Source organism: Phoenix dactylifera, chromosome 8 (assembly GCF_009389715.1).
Source record: "Phoenix dactylifera cultivar Barhee BC4 chromosome 8, palm_55x_up_171113_PBpolish2nd_filt_p, whole genome shotgun sequence".
Lineage (NCBI taxonomy): Eukaryota > Viridiplantae > Streptophyta > Magnoliopsida > Arecales > Arecaceae > Phoenix > Phoenix dactylifera.
Genome location: NC_052399.1, coordinates 27,656,361 through 27,672,545, shown reverse-complemented (window position 1 = coordinate 27,672,545; position 16,185 = coordinate 27,656,361). Strand labels below are relative to the sequence as shown.

Sequence of the window (16,185 nt, the reverse complement as noted above, 5' to 3'; positions counted from 1 at the left end):
TTGCCTATAATATAAGAAAAGGCATGCACATACATATGATGCATGCACATGACACACACACCAGTAATTTCCTATTCTGGATAAAACATGTACCCATATGAGGTAGAAGTTGACATGGTACTGTATCTTGAAAATGGCGACGGACATGTTAAGGACTTATATTATCACTCTTTGATTATAAATAATGCATCGTTGCCTAATCATGTAGATAAATATGGACTCTTCTTTTTATGGAGTAAAGCAGATCTTGAACTGGCCATATCTGATCTTTGTTTATAGTGAATATTATTAATTTTTTTCTCATGTAGATACCTCTTTCTATGCTGATTCTGTTGTAGACATACTCAACTTATTCTTTCCTCATGAAACAGTATCATGTTATTAACTGGATTTTCAGTTTAGTTTGTTAAGTGCTGTCTACAGTTCTTTCACACAAACTTCTTGTATCCTTATTCTTGGTCTAAAAATTTTAGCAATGCAAACCATTTTTCTTGTAAAGATGTTATAATGAATGAAAGCTACAAAAATTAATTAGAAGAGAAGATGTTGGTGATTTTTTTCTCAGAAACTTTAGAAGATGATAGGATAGATAGATGAGAGAGGTACACAGAGGGAACTTCTTAGAGTTGGCAACCAAAAGCAGCGGAGTGCTTAATTTTTGCTTTGACAGACTCATTTTTCTGTGGAGTATGATGAGATCCACAAACTCAAGAATTCAATTTTTGAGTCATGAAACACTAGGTTATCACTAGCATAAGATCTCCTATTAAATGTAGAAGGACAATCAAAGATGGGGACAGAGGAAATCCTTGACATTTCATTGATTAAGTTACCAACATACAAGTTTTGAAAACAAACTTGATGCCCCCATTTTTTAAAACATGATGACAAGGTGCTTCTTCTACTACTACAAACTTGCATGCATTGGTCTTCAATTCTGATTATGGAGGTGTCATAAATAGTCTGGAATTAGGTAGTGTTAGATGTATGCCCTAGAAGCCAATTTGGCTGACACATTGTTGATTCTAGGGACATAATTTTGTACTTGACTATTTATTATTGAATAAATAAAAGGCATCTTTTTCATTCATATTGTTTATGTGTCTATGAATCGTCCAATAAATTAATAAGATGATGATACATATTCTCAAGAGTTGAGAATTTGAGCCATGTATCATTGGTGATTAATTTCTAAATGCTCCTGATCAAAGGATCATCACGAGGACGGTGATCGATCCGATCAGTGCACAGATCACTCTCCTTCTGGATGGACGAGACTTGAGTCCACAGTGTAGGGACACTGAAGTGATAGTGCAGGTGCTTGTTAGAGAACAAGGGTACTGAGCGTGACCAATACAAGAAGTCACTTGGATGTCTATCCACTCGTCAGTGACTTGCTTGATGTTGCAGTAGTGTGACTGGTCCTTTGACCTGCGGCGCTTCGGCTACTCACAGTGAGGTTATTGTAGTTTGACTGCACACATACATGGTCTCTAGCCATATGGGTCCATGCAGTGTAGATTGGCTGCAGTAAGTTCACTGTAGGAGTAGGGTATGCACCTATATGGAATCTATCGACCTTGATAGATAAGGAGAGATCCTATGTGATTTATAAGACTGAGTTCGTAAGACCTCGGCCGGGGCAGTATGCACAGTGGAGAAAGAGTTTTTCACTATCGAACTCGAGTCGAATAAATCTTGACATATGACAGACGATGGGGTTTGACGAGTTGTCCATGACCTCCGTCCTGTAGGGATCCACGATAGTAGGACTGTATCACATGTTAACTGCACCTAGAGGTTCATCATTCCATTCTGCTGGGTAGCCACTACATGCTGCTAGGTGTCACTGGTGGATGGTGGGACTCATAGGGATTATCTTGATGATCGATAAACCCTAATGAGTTGAGTTGGAATCGTTCCAACCCATTGAAAGGAGTTTTCAATGATATAGTGATAGAGATCACAATATATCTCACTACCAGTCAGAATAGAACCTATGGGGTCACACACACTAGAAGTATTGACCGATCCGATGGTTGAAATCGTGATTAGGAATCACAAGAAATCAATTTGATTGATAAGAAGTTGAAGAAGGAAAAAGGAATTAATTAATTGGACTTGAAACAAGAATCCTACTTCGGGTAGGATAACTAGAGTTCTAATTGGATTAGGACTGGGATTCCTACTTGGAATAGGATTCCTCAATCCTAATGAGATTAGGAGTTTTGAATTAAAAATTGGATTCCTACTTGGAGTAGGATTCCTAGAAATCCTAATTGGATTAGGACTTCGGATTCAAGTAGAGTCCTAATTGGATCAGGACTAAAATTAAACAAATCCTAATTGGATTAGGATTCCTTAAGTCCAAATTAATTATTAATCTAATGAATCAACATGACTCCTAATTGGATTAGGATTGAAGAGTTCAATTGAGTCATGGTTCATTCAAGTCCTAATTGGATTAGGACTAGTATAGATTGAACCCAATTTGGCCAATCCTAATTAGATTAGGATTAAACCATGAGAGAGGCACCTAATCCTCTTTGGAAGAGGATTAGGTTAACCAAGTAAGAGGGGCATCAGCCCCTCTCATCTTGGATGGTGCGGATTGAAGGAGAGAGAGGGGCCGGCGCACCCCCCCTTTCTTTCTTTGGAAAACCATCTAGGGCTCCTACTTTGGAGGAGCCCTTGATGGCTATAAGAAGCACCATGAGGCCGGCGCCCTAGGTATTGGAGCCATCCTCCTCTTGCTGCCGCCACCCTCCCCTCTCCTCTCTTGGTTCAGCCGCAAGCAAAGGAAGAGCAAGGTCCAAGCGTTGGCGTCTTCCTCTTCCTCCAATCCTTCTTCCAACGCAGGGAAAAGAAAGAAGGCTGCAGAAGCTGTGTTCTTCTTCCTTGAGTTCCTTCTTCTTCTTCCTCCTCTCAAGCACTTTCAAGAGTTGAAAGAAAGAGAAGAGATCAGCCATCAAAGAGTCTTTGCAAGGGAGCTAGCACCCCGGGAAGACAAGAAAGCTTTGATCGGTTCTCTACTTCGTGTGGATACCCGTAGAGGCCGGACGTTTGAACGGCTTCAAACGAACCCTCTTCCAAAACCACGAATTCAGATTCGCGGTGATCATCTACCCGCGCAAGGTGAAGATTTGATCTTCCTATTAGTTCTAAAAGTTTTAATTCTTACCTAATTACGAAAGGTCTCGAAACAAGCGTTCATGCGATGAACGTCGAACCCGTGCATGCCGATTCCGCTGCCATCTGAAAATTTTTGAAATATCAGCGGCATGGGCGGGTTCCCAACAGTGGTATCAGAGCCTAGGCTTCGTAGATTAAGGTAAGAAATAAATATCTAAAGGCATATTAGATCTGAAAATTAAATGATCATGCATGCTGAAAAATTCTGCATGCAGATTTTTCAGGGGTGCTGATTTTTACATGCTGATTTTTATGTGATAAAAAGATGATTCTAATTGCATTGTTAATGGGATTACAAAGTTTAGAATCATGATTAGCATGATCAGCGACCTATGTCATGATATAATCAGTTAAGTTTCAGATCTGAAAATTATAATTGTAGCATACGGTGATGATCATAGGATTCAACCCCTTTTGGTATCAAATGTAATGACCTGCGATGTGATCTGCGATGTCATGTAATTTTTCAGATGCTTGCATGCATCTTATTTGATGTTTTGAGAGGCCTGCGTGCCTCCTAAAAGGAGATGTAAATTATTTTTATTTTTATTTTACATCTGGTTGTATTTCTGTGATGTGATGTACATCAACGATCAAGTTGAAGCAAAGGCATGAGATGAAAGGTGATCTAAGCGGTTGATGGCGATGGGATCAAGAGTTGATCAAGGATCGAATCAAGGAAGCTTGGATCCAATTCAAGAGTTGAAGACCACTTGATCGATTGATGTGCATGTGCTTGTAATACGACCTAATTAGAATCCATGATCATCACCTAGTTAAAGTTTAGCTTTAATTATTGCCGCGATTATAACTGCCTGCAATGCGCCGTTTGCATGTGATGTGAATGAGAGTCGGGTAGATAGGTCTACATATGATGTAGCAAACCCAATTGAGACCTAAATCAAAACCTCCTCAATCAAGTCGAGAGTGAACCGACATGAGCAAGTCATATTAGATTAATTGATCTAATTGGTGTCTAGGAAAGCATGAAAGGTGGTTACTTAATTAGGACCTTACTCTCTGAGTAAGGGGAGCCTCCCACCTGCTTACCTGGCCAATTGTTCGATTACCTCTTATGAAGGGCTCAAGTTGCAAACACTAAGACCTGATTAACCAATATTAAGTCAATAGGTCTTCCACTGTAGTAGAGCTGCTAAGGCCTTTCTGATGTTGATTTGTCTCGGCTGGACACAGTGGTCAAGTTGCATTGGGGGGCTGGACCTCTCTATAGACATGAGATGTTGTAGGGTAAAGGTGGGGTTGGGCACCAATAACTGTTAGGTGAGGACCCAATGACGACTTTATTCCTACGGTTATACGGTGGGTCTGACTTAACTAAGAAATGAGACCAATAACTGTTAGGTGAGGTCTTCATGGCTTAGAGACCAAGTTGCACTGCAACATGCTTGAGAAGCATTGTACAAGAGTTGTACACTCATCCATCTATGTGTCACCAATAACTGTTAGGTGAGGTGGCATGTAAATTGGTGGGACCGCAGTACCCACTAGAAACCCTAGTCGTGTGGGATTTTCGTTTTCCTACCAGGGGAGTGTGAGGAATTCGAGAAAATAGTGGGAGTCACATTTGTTCTAAAAGACCTTAGGACAGATTAGGATCAAGTACAAAAGTCTAACTAGAATCTTTACTCTCTGCAGATACAATGTCGGCTTCAAACCCTTTGACCCGTATTCTTGAGACCAACCGACTGACCGGAACCAATTACAAGGACTGGCTTAGAAATCTCAAAATAGTTTTGGACTGTGAGAAGATAGGCTATATACTTGATTCAGATATCCCCACATTACCAGCACGTCCCACTGATGTTCAGCGTGAGATGCATAAAAAGTGGTTGGACGATGACATTAGAGTAAAATGCTATATGATGGCATCTATGTCTAATGAACTCCAATGCCAGCATGAAAATATAAAGACTGCTAGGGACATACTGGCACACCTACAAGAGTTGTATGGTGAGCAGAGTCGCACAGCTCGTTTTGAAGTGTCCAAGAGGCTTTTCAAAGCGAAGATGCGCGAAGGGCAGTCTGTCCATGATCACGGTCTGACCATGATCAAGGACCTAGAGGAGCTTGAGAAGCTCGGTATGGACATGCACAAGGAATTGCAAGTGGATTTGATCCTACAGTCACTTCCTGATTCATTTGGTCAGTTTATAGTAAACTACCACATGAATAAGATTGAATGCACTAAGACTGAACTAATCAACATGTTGGTAACTGCTGAGGGAGCCTTGAAAGGTTCAAGGGGCAATGTCCTCGCTGCTGAGTTGACTTCTGGTTCCAAGAGAAAGTCTACTTGGAAGAAAAGGAAGCCTACAAAGAAGCAGAAGAAAGACAAAAAGCCAAAGAAGGAAGTTCAAAAGAAAAAGGCTAACGACAAAGGAAAATGTTTCCACTGCAATGTCGAAGGCCACTGGAAGAGAAACTGTCCTTCATACCTCGAGAGCCTAAAGAACAAGAAAGGTGACACACCTTCAGAAGGTATAGACTTGCTCATTATTGAAACTAATCTAACGGTTTCTTCTACTTCTAGTTGGGTTATAGATTCTGGTTCTAGTGCTCATTTGTGCACTACCATGCAGGGTCTAAAGGAAAGTAGAAGGCTGGCGGAAGGTGCGGTAACCCTTCGGGTTGGCAACGGGGCAAAAGTTGCTGCTGTAGCTGTGGGCACCTACCATCTGCGACTACCGTCTGGATTTAGTTTAATACTTAGAGACTGCTATTATGTACCTGTTGCTAGCAGAAATTTGATTTCTGTTTCATGTCTAGCACAGGAAGGTCATGTTTTTACATTTGACAAAGACTGCTGTTCTATTTATTTGAGAAATAAAATAGTCGCACGTGGTTTTATGATTGACAGTCTCTACCATTTACATATGGATGTATCTGTGAATGTTACCGAGCAAGATGTGAGTGCCAAAGGATCCAAAAGATCCAGAGATGAGATAAACCAAAGATATTTGTGGCACCTCAGACTTGGCCATATTGGAGAAGATAGAATGAACAAAATGGATAAAGATGGGCTCTTAGGCTCATTGACTTCCGAGTCATATCCAGTTTGCGAGTCCTGTCTTCAAGGAAAGATGGCCAGACTACCCTTTGTAGGACATGGGGAGAGGACCACTGAAATACTTACCCTAGTACATACAGATGTATGTGGCCCATTCGATGTGCTAGCCAGGGGACGTTATTCTTACTTCATTACCTTTACCGATGATTATTCACGGTATGGGTATGTGTATCTTATGAGACACAAGTCTGAATCCTTTGAAAAGTTCAAAGAGTTCAAGAATGAAGTAGAAAAACAAACTGGAAAACCTCTTAAGGCTCTTCGATCAGATCGAGGAGGAGAATACCTTAGTGGGGAATTCCGGGACTATCTCAAAGAAAACGGCATAGTCTCACAATGGACACCTCCGGGAACACCTCAACTCAACGGGGTGTCAGAGAGGAGAAATCGGACCCTATTGGATATGGTCAGGTCCATGATGAGCTTCACTGATTTACCTATGTTCCTTTGGGGAGATGCCTTACTCATAGCGATTTATTTATTGAATAGAGTTCCCTCTAAATCCGTTCCTACCACACCGTATGAGATATGGCATGGTAAGAAACCAAGTCTGGGTCATCTCAAGATTTGGGGATGTCCGGCCCACGTCAAGCGACTACAGGCGGACAAGTTAGAGGCTAGGACCATAAGTGCTCGTTTTATAGGATATCCTAAAGAGTCATTAGGATACAATTTTTACGTCTCAGAGGATCACAATGTGTTTGTGAGCCGTCATGCCATCTTCTTGAAAAATCAGTTTATCCTTGATAGAGGCAGTGGGAGGAAAATTGAGCTTGAAGAGAAAGTCTCTGAAAAGCAACGAGTCATGGATCCTAAAGAACCTATTCATAAGGAGCCAGTACACGATGTCCCTCAACCACCTCGTAGATCTAGTAGAGTCTCCCATCCTTCCGATAGATACTTAGGTATACTTGAAGAGGATACTGAGGAAATGTTCCTAGTGGGAGATAGGGATCACATACAGGATCCCAAAACATACAACGAGGCGATATCTGATATCGATTCCGAGAAATGGCTGGAAGCTATGAAGTCAGAGATAGACTCCATGCATTCCAACCAAGTCTGGACCTTAGTAGATCCACCAGAAGGTATTGTACCTATTGGATGCAAATGGATCTACAAAAGGAAGATAGGTTCGGATGGAAAGGTAGAGACCTATAAGGCAAGGCTTGTGGCGAAAGGGTATAGTCAGCGCGAAGGCATTGACTATCAGGAGACCTTTTCACCTGTAGCCATGCTAAAATCCATCCGAACATTGCTTGCTATTGCAGCATTTCATGATTATGAAATCTGGCAGATGGATGTGAAAACTGCTTTCCTGAATGGATATCTTGATGAAGATATCTATATGGAACAGCCTTTGGGTTTCACTTCCAGTGATGGAGATCACAAGGTCTGCAAGCTGCAAAGATCCATCTATGGACTAAAGCAAGCCTCTCGGAGTTGGAACACTCGTTTCGATGATGCAATCAAAACGTTTGATTTCATCAAAAACGAGGAGGAACCATGTGTTTATAAAAAGGTTAGTGGGAGTGCTGTCGTTTTTCTCGTACTGTACGTAGATGACATTCTCCTGATTGGGAATGATATTCCCATGCTAACCTCGGTCAAGGTCTGGTTGTCAAAAGAATTCTCCATGAAAGACCTTGGGGAAGCATCCTATATTTTGGGAATAAAGGTCTATAGAGATAGATCTAAAAGGATGCTTGGCCTGTCACAGAAAATGTACATAGAGGAGGTGCTGAAGAGGTTCAGCATGGAAAACTCCAAGAGGGGTCTCTTACCCCTAAGGCATGGAATTCATCTCTCCAAGAAGATGTGCCCCAACACATCTGAGGAAATTCAACGCATGAGCAAGATTCCTTATGCATCGGCAATAGGAAGCCTCATGTATGCCATGTTATGTACACGACCTGATATAGCTCTTGCTGTGAGTGTCACAAGCAGATATCAGTCGAATCCAGGTGAAGAACACTGGACAGCTGTGAAGAATATTCTTAAGTACTTGAGAAGAACTAAAGATTTATTCTTGGTTTTTGGAGGATCATCAGAGTTAAAGGTAGAAGGGTACACAGATTCAGACTTCATGACTGATGTCGATGACAGGAAGTCAACATCTGGATATGTGTTCTTGTGCAATGGTGGTGCGGTAAATTGGAAGAGTTCTAAACAACCGATCATTGCTGATTCTACTATGGAAGCCGAATACATCGCCGCCTCTGAAGCTGCTAAGGAAGGCTTCTGGTTCAAGAAAGTCATTGCAGAGTTGGATGTGATGACATCAGATGCCATAACACTCTACTGCGATGATAATGGCGCCATAGCCCTTGCTAAGGAGCCAAGGTCTCATCAGAAGTCTAAGCATATAGAGCGGCGCTTTCACCTCATACGCGACTATGTGGAGAAGAAATATGTAGAGGTGCAGAGAGTAGACTCCGCGGATAACGTGGCAGACCCGTTCACTAAGCAGCTGAGTCAGCAAAAGACTGAAGCCCACCTTGAGAAGATGGGCCTAAGATATATGACCAATTGGCTTTAGTGCAAGTGGGAGATTGTTAGATGTATGCCCTAGAAGCCAATTTGGCTGACACATTGTTGATTCTAGGGACATAATTTTGTACTTGACTATTTATTATTGAATAAATAAAAGGCATCTTTTTCATTCATATTGTTTATGTGTCTATGAATCGTCCAAGAAATTAATAAGATGATGATACATATTCTCAAGAGTTGAGAATTTGAGCCATGTATCATTGGTGATTAATTTCTAAATGCTCCTGATCAAAGGATCATCACGAGGACGGTGATCGATCCGATCAGTGCACAGATCACTCTCCTTCTGGATGGACGAGACTTGAGTCCACAGTGTAGGGACACTGAAGTGATAGTGCAGGTGCTTGTTAGAGAACAAGGGTACTGAGCGTGACCAATACAAGAAGTCACTTGGATGTCTATCCACTCGTCAGTGACTTGCTTGATGTTGCAGTAGTGTGACTGGTCCTTTGACCTGCGGCGCTTCGGCTACTCACAGTGAGGTTATTGTAGTTTGACTGCACACATACATGGTCTCTAGCCATATGGGTCCATGCAGTGTAGATTGGCTGCAGTAAGTTCACTGTAGGAGTAGGGTATGCACCTATATGGAATCTATCGACCTTGATAGATAAGGAGAGATCCTATGTGATTTATAAGACTGAGTTCGTAAGACCTCGGCCGGGGCAGTATGCACAGTGGAGAAAGAGTTTTTCACTATCGAACTCGAGTCGAATAAATCTTGACATATGACAGACGATGGGGTTTGACGAGTTGTCCATGACCTCCGTCCTGTAGAGATCCACGATAGTAGGACTGTATCACATGTTAACTGCACCTAGAGGTTCATCATTCCATTCTGCTGGGTAGCCACTACATGCTGCTAGGTGTCACTGGTGGATGGTGGGACTCATAGGGATTATCTTGATGATCGATAAACCCTAATGAGTTGAGTTGGAATCGTTCCAACCCATTGAAAGGAGTTTTCAATGATATAGTGATAGAGATCACAATATATCTCACTACCAGTCAGAATAGAACCTATGGGGTCACACACACTAGAAGTATTGACCGATCCGATGGTTGAAATCGTGATTAGGAATCACAAGAAATCAATTTGATTGATAAGAAGTTGAAGAAGGAAAAAGGAATTAATTAATTGGACTTGAAACAAGAATCCTACTTCGGGTAGGATAACTAGAGTTCTAATTGGATTAGGACTGGGATTCCTACTTGGAATAGGACTCCTCAATCCTAATGAGATTAGGAGTTTTGAATTAAAAATTGGATTCCTACTTGGAGTAGGATTCCTAGAAATCCTAATTGGATTAGGACTTCGGATTCAAGTAGAGTCCTAATTGGATCAGGACTAAAATTAAACAAATCCTAATTGGATTAGGATTCCTTAAGTCCAAATTAATTATTAATCTAATGAATCAACATGACTCCTAATTGGATTAGGATTGAAGAGTTCAATTGAGTCATGGTTCATTCAAGTCCTAATTGGATTAGGACTAGTATAGATTGAACCCAATTTGGCCAATCCTAATTAGATTAGGATTAAACCATGAGAGAGGCACCTAATCCTCTTTGGAAGAGGATTAGGTTAACCAAGTAAGAGGGGCATCAGCCCCTCTCATCTTGGATGGTGCGGATTGAAGGAGAGAGAGGGGCCGGCGCACCCCCCCTTTCTTTCTTTGGAAAACCATCTAGGGCTCCTACTTTGGAGGAGCCCTTGATGGCTATAAGAAGCACCATGAGGCCGGCGCCCTAGGTATTGGAGCCATCCTCCTCTTGCTGCCGCCACCCTCCCCTCTCCTCTCTTGGTTCAGCCGCAAGCAAAGGAAGAGCAAGGTCCAAGCGTTGGCGTCTTCCTCTTCCTCCAATCCTTCTTCCAACGCAGGGAAAAGAAAGAAGGCTGCAGAAGCTGTGTTCTTCTTCCTTGAGTTCCTTCTTCTTCTTCCTCCTCTCAAGCACTTTCAAGAGTTGAAAGAAAGAGAAGAGATCAGCCATCAAAGGAGTCTTTGCAAGGGAGCTAGCACCCCGGGAAGACAAGAAAGCTTTGATCGGTTCTCTACTTCGTGTGGATACCCGTAGAGGCCGGACGTTTGAACGGCTTCAAACGAACCCTCTTCCAAAACCACGAATTCAGATTCGCGGTGATCATCTACCCGCGCAAGGTGAAGATTTGATCTTCCTATTAGTTCTAAAAGTTTTAATTCTTACCTAATTACGAAAGGTCTCGAAACAAGCGTTCATGCGATGAACGTCGAACCCGTGCATGCCGATTCCGCTGCCATCTGAAAATTTTTGAAATATCAGCGGCATGGGCGGGTTCCCAACAGGTAGAAGATGCCTTGTCATGGAGAATGGTGGAAGGTTCGTGAAGTGGAGTCATTAGTAAGGCAGGTTGGTGGTGGTTAATACTTATCTAGGAATGAGATACATAGTTGGAGTGGTACTTGATGAATAACTCAAAATCCAAATTTAGTTGTAAAGTGGTGGAGAATGGAGCACGACTCACATACGTGCAAACCACAAAAATAACAAATATTGCTCTACATGCAAAACTAACTCCTACTACATGACACATATTAATGAAAATAAAATAAGCTAGTAACATGCAAAATAATTATGACTTCCAAAGATATGTTTTAGCAAGTATAACCTCAGGGTGGAAAATCACCATTCAGCAATGGCATCCAAACCTAAAGCCAAGGCTTCATCTCCACTAACTGAATTTACATGCTGCTGTAGAAGCAGATGACACTTAAGAATACTTTGTTTTTACCATGGAATGTTACATGATTTGTTAACTCATGCTTCACAAAACAGGAAGTGATTTTCGTCTTGTTCATAATTTACATTTTGACTAAATTACGACTCCACTTGGTAGATTGTTGTCTTACTTCTAAAGCCTGAGTCTACAAAGAGATAGAAAAGACGGAAACTTGAAAAGTCACTTTACCTCATAACTTAATTATTTGAGTTGAACACCTTGAATAGGTGCCTAAGATATTTTTATTGTTTTTCTAATTGTCATGAATGGACAATGTATTTTCCCAAATATTCTAAATGATATTTAATATAATCCTGTCATCAATGGTTAATAAATATTAATTCCTGTATTTATGTGGTTCCCGATATCAGAATCTCTAAATGATTGTGTTATGTAAGGACCCATCATATGGTCAATCAACATCTAAATGACCATATTATGTGAATGATAATTTAGATGTTGGTCGCAAAACTAGTCAGAAAGATATCTATCATTTGAAATGTACTTCCTCCTGAGCATGCTGTTTTCATCCTTGTTGGGCATGTTTATAACTTAAATTGATGTTTTTGTATAGAACAACTCATTGATTATTAGAGAAAGATGAATTTGACAACTGCCTTGCAATTAGATGAAGAATTAGATGTGGAAATTTGTTTTTAATTTTTCTAACAAAAACCAATAAGGTTATGAACTTTTGCAGTAACAGATTCCAGTTTTCTTCTTAAGGACAATTTCATATCCATCATATATTGATTTCCTAAAGCTTTTTGTTTTTTTTAATATCTATGTGAACTTATATTTTTCTGCGAAAGTTCTGCATCAGTGAATATCTAGAGTGCTTTAGAGTTCAGAAGAACCGATGCTTTGGCACCAGAAAACTTTGAGCGCCTTCTATATATGTTTCTTCCCTGTAATTTCAACCAAAGATATCAACTGTGTAGAAAAGCGGCATTTCTGTGATTTGTATTGTGAAGTTGACTGAAGTAAAGCTGTGAGATACATAGTGGTGCGAGGTTTAATTTTTTGTGTTTTGGAGGTTGTGGTGTTCATCATTCAGCCTGTTAATTTTTCTCCTTAACATAGCACAAGAGGATAAGAAAACAAGTCTAACTCTACAAGAACCAAAATTCTTTTCTGTTTCTCATTGACAAAGCTCTTCAAGACACTACCCAAAATTTTCCGAACCTTTGATGATCTGGTCTTAACTTTGTGCATTGCATGTGTTTTTGTTCCTCGATATACAGGCAACCTATGACTGAATCCATCTTGATCCTATATTGCTAACCATATTCCCATTGATCTTAGTGCCACGCTTTTGTATACTATCTTGTAGGAATGGTGTCTGGTACTTGCATGAAGTGGAATACTGCAACATTAAACATTCAAATGCCTGGATTAGAAGCTTCAAAATTGACATGCTTTTTTATATACGTTCCAATAGGACCCTTGAATAAGCGATTCACTTCAATTTTTTTCCCTTAAAGAGCCCGTTGTCATATTTGATAATATTAAAAGATCAGAGAAAGGACAGATGAACTGAATTTGTTCTTAGTTATACTTTGCATGGCAGTCAGTTTGCTATGCTAAAATTAACTTCTTTTTGACATTTAAGCAAGTGCCAGTTGGTTTAACCAGATTCCTGGTATAGGAATATTTCAGTGAACATAACTTTTTGGGGCATCTCGAGTTATTTGTGTGCCTCGCAAAATCATTACAGATTGATGTTATCTTTTTATTGTTGCTACAATATCATGATGGTGTGTTCTGAGAATTTACCAAATTATTGATGAAGTAATCTAGTTGTTTAAATTGTCAAATTATTTCTCCTACTATTTGTTTGCAATCTCTGCATAAATAGATTGTTGTGGTATCATTTTGACAGTTGGACTGCTGACAATTTGTAGCATTCAAGTCTCTCAGAAAATTTGATACTGGATGTCGCGCTTTTATTGGCATATCATTGTAGTCACTATGGTATTTTTCATGTTTGCAATTCACAACTCTGTCATTAGTGAGAGCACGTGCTTTATTATTATGTTGTTTCTGATTTTCACTTCTTGGGAATCATTAGTATTGCTGACATGTTCACCAAAAACTTAGACATGTTTGATCATTAAAAGTCTGCCTCTTTAACACTCATTAAAAATATGTAGCAAGGATTTAAGTACTGGTGCATGCTGTTGGATATTAGCTGTATCGGCAAGGTGCTGATATCAGTAAACCCCTTGGTACCACACTGTGCCTTACCAAGACACAGTACATCACCTCATTTTTGCTGTCCCAACACCAAGAGTAGTAGAATGTGCTAGTATAGTACCATATGAAATCCGTACCATATGGGTAAGGTACTGTTATAGGAAACCCTTCTTATACTCTAACCCTGGTATGATGTAGTTAATACAGTCAAGGCTTGACATAATAGGAATTGTAAAGGTGTAAAGAAGAAGAAAATGCCCACAGTAGTATCAAATGTCATAACAGATGTCATGAAAATTTGTATCCACAATTCTTCTTATGGCAGTTTAGGTGGATACCCAACAAACCAAAACTTTAAAAAGAGAGTTAATCTAGAGGGTATGTGGTGTGTGTGTAAAGAGATACAAGAGGATTAGCTGGGCTCTGGTTGACCTAATTTGGGGCTGGACTTTCTGCTTTTATTATACACGTAGTTGCAATCCTAAACCAAACGAACTTGGCCTTAAGAATGACCTTTCCCACAAGTATAAAATCATAGAAATCTGATCTCTAGATGCTGACTTTATGAAGCCCTCATGCTCTAAATCTAAGGTTTTTATTGCCACACTTGCTTTAAAGAGTACTCAGAAACATACTCAGAAGTCCTGTTAGCTGATAATTGTCAGGTGAAAAGGATAACTTTTGGCTTTCTTTGTTCCTTGTTCCCCAAATTTCTCCTGGAAACATCGAACATTCTTTAAGTGTCTGACCAACCTAACAGTTGCTTGCAGAAGTTTCAAAGTTCACAGCAATCTCGAAAAATTAGAGAGAGAGAGAGAGAGAGAGCATGGTTAAGAAATTATCTTGACAAGAAAGATCAAGCAAAGATCTATTTTGACTGCCTTTGCCTTAAACCAAAAATTCCCAGTTGTGCTCTTAATTATACTAATGACATTGTTTCATAAGACCATAACCACTATTATGCTCTTCAAGACTGAGTTTGGCATTTAGATTGAATTTGTGCTTGAACTGTGATTAGACTTAACAAGTGAAGTGATGGTAAAAGGCAAATGACATCGTAGTACAGGGAAGGAATGGTGAGGATACAAACTATTATGTATGAGTAGGTCTTGGGTTACCAAAGTTTGGCTACACCATTGTGTTTAGTTAAGGTATAACACGAGCAGGGCCGGCCTGAGCGTTAGGCGACCGAGGCGGTCGCCTAAGGCCTCGGGCCAATGACCAAGGAAGCAAAGGCCCCGGGCCAATGACCAAAAGGAAGCAAAGGCCCCATATAAAACAGGAACAGGAGCTGGCTACGAGTCTTCCCCCTTGATGGAAGGGACGTGGAGAGAGTTTTCTGGCCTGCATAGGGGCAATTTGGGAAGTTGGGGACAGTAGTTTTGTTTTGGGTGGAGAGAAAGAGAGAGGAGGGATTTGGTTGGCTTGATACACGTCTGAAGCCACTCATATCTTTCATCCCTTCTCTTTTTTGGTTTTGGTCTTGGTTTTCCTTCCCTCACATTACTCCTGATCCAGCTGGGCCATCAAGAAGAAAGATAGGGGGATTGGAGATGGACTTCTTGGAGGGTGGAGATTCTTTTAATTTTCTCCTCTCGGTTTCTTCTCCCCTCTTGGTTGGTAGAGAGAGAAAAGGAGGGAGGCTGGAGATTGAATGGCTGCTGTGCTGTGAGGTTGCAGTTGCTGCATGGGTACTCGCTTGAACGGGAGATGGTGGGATGGGACTTTTATTAATTAGATGGAGTGAATTTCCCATAATGCCCCTACTTTCTCTTATAGAGAGGTCCCTTTCTGGACAAATTATTTCCTTTACCTTGACCATGAAGTGCCATAGGATAACCTTTTCCTATTCTGCTCTTGCTTGACATGGTAAACATTACTGCCAAGCATTATCTCAGTTATTTAATCAGTTTTATGGGCTTTTCCTTAGCGTAATTACTTTTCCATACCTCCATTCAAAAATTATATTAAACTGAAAAGACTTTTTATCGGTTTTTGTTGCATTCATGTATCTTCCTTGAAATAGTGTGCTTGATAGCTATCTATTTTCATATCTTTTTTTAAAATATTTTATATTTATTATATATAAAAAAAGGCCTCATTCACTGAATCCGCCTTAGGCCTCCAAATGTATTGGGCCGCCCCCAAACACGAGGGCAATAGGCTGTCACACAGTCCCACTAGAAATTCACTTTATGCAGATGATGAGGAATATAGAAGTTGGTATTTGTTTGCACGAAAGCTTTCTTGTTGTTTTGAGTTCTAAGGAAGAATGAGGTATTAATACAATTGGATGGAATCATGCCAATGATTAAGCATGTGATGGGTTATAAAAGCCTTAGGTTGTTAGCAATGCAAGGAAGACTCAAGAGGAACTTTTGGAAGTTATAAAACACTT

At 40.4% G+C, this 16,185-nt stretch overlaps 1 long non-coding RNA gene across 1 annotated transcript in view; it reads left to right on the top strand.

Annotated features, from left to right (window-relative positions):
* Positions 1–16,185, top strand: part of LOC120111671 — a 31,314-nt gene that overhangs the window by 2,852 nt on the left and 12,277 nt on the right. The window lies entirely within an intron of this gene.